This window comes from Capsicum annuum, unplaced genomic scaffold (genome assembly GCF_002878395.1).
Source record: "Capsicum annuum cultivar UCD-10X-F1 unplaced genomic scaffold, UCD10Xv1.1 ctg30103, whole genome shotgun sequence".
NCBI lineage: Eukaryota > Viridiplantae > Streptophyta > Magnoliopsida > Solanales > Solanaceae > Capsicum > Capsicum annuum.
In genome coordinates this window covers 1-1464 of record NW_025836642.1, presented here as the reverse complement: position 1 = coordinate 1464, position 1464 = coordinate 1, and the positions used below count along the sequence as shown (strand labels likewise).

General features: G+C 34.4%; 1 pseudogene; it reads left to right on the top strand.

Annotated features, from left to right (window-relative positions):
* The first annotated feature begins 409 nt into the window (after nt 1–409).
* Nucleotides 410–1263, top strand: LOC124891082 (annotated as a pseudogene).
* Nucleotides 1264–1464: the final 201 nt, after the last annotated feature.

Sequence of the window (1464 nt, the reverse complement as noted above, 5' to 3'; positions counted from 1 at the left end):
CTTGCAATGAGATATGCCCTACAATAAACCAATAAACAAAGCCAAACTAGGTGGTTTGATCAAAATGAATTCTTGTTTTGACTAATATAGTTATGGATGGCTTGACAATTACAATGCGAATCAACCAATCGAATCCGGTATATTTTCCACGTTCATAGGAGTTTGTTTATGTTTCTGCTTTACGAATATGATTTTTTTGGGCATTTATAATAATATCCATCCTTGTTCCTATTTTGGCATTTTTCATTTCCAGAGTGTTAGCCCCGATTAACAAAGGGCCGGAGAAACTTTCTACTTATGAGTCGGGTATAGAACCAATAGGTGATGCTTGGTTATAATTTCGAATCCGTTATTATATGTTTGCTCTAGTTTTTGTTATTTTTGATGTTGAAACGGTTTTTCTTTATCCATGGGCAATGAGTTTCGACGTATTGGGTGTATCTTAATTATAGAAGCTTTGATTTTTGTGCTTATCTTAATTATTGGTTTAGTTTATGCATGGAGAAATGGGGCATTGGAATGGTCTTAGCTCCTGAATATTCAGACAATAAAAAGAAAAACGGAAAAAATAAGATTGAGACAGTTATAAATTCCATTCAGTTTCCTTTACTTGATCGAACAGCCCAAAATTCAGTTATTTCAACTATATTAAATGATCTTTCAAATTGGTTAAGACTCTTTAGTTTATGGCTTCTTCTCTATGGTACCAGTTGTTGCTTCATTGAATTTGCTTCACTAATAGGCTCATACTTCGACTTTGATCGTTATGGACTAGTACCAAGATCGAGTCCTAGACAAGCAAATCTGATTTTAACGTCTAGAACAGTAACAATGAAAATGGCCCCCTCTTTAGTAAGATTATATGAGCAAATGCCTGAACCAAAATATGTTATTGCTATGGGAGCCTGTACAATTACAGGTAGGATATTCAGTACTGATTCTTATAGTACTATTTGGGGAGTCGATAAGCTAATTCCTGTAGATGTATATTTGCCTGGTTGCCCACCTAAACCGGAAGAAGTTATAGATGCTATAACAAAACTTCATAAGAAAATATCTCGAGAACTCTATGAAGATCGAATTAGGTCTCAACGAGTGAATCGGTGTTTTACTACCAATCACAAGTTTCATATTCGATGCAGTGTTCATACGGGAAATTATGATCAAATATTTCTTTATCAACCACCATCTACTTCAAAGATCCCTACGAAAATCTTTTCCAAATACAAAAATTTAGTATCTTCCCCCGAATTAGTGAATTAGACAGGATTCCTTTGACCAGAATATGAAGTAGTGGGTCAATTTTCATAAATTTAATCGTAAATGTGAAATACTTATACAAATAAAAATGTGGGAGAGATAAAAAGGATGCAGGGTCATTTGTCTGCTTGGCTAGTCAAGCATGGGCTAATTCATAGATCTTTGGGCTTTGATTACCAAGGAATAGAGACTTTACAAATAAAG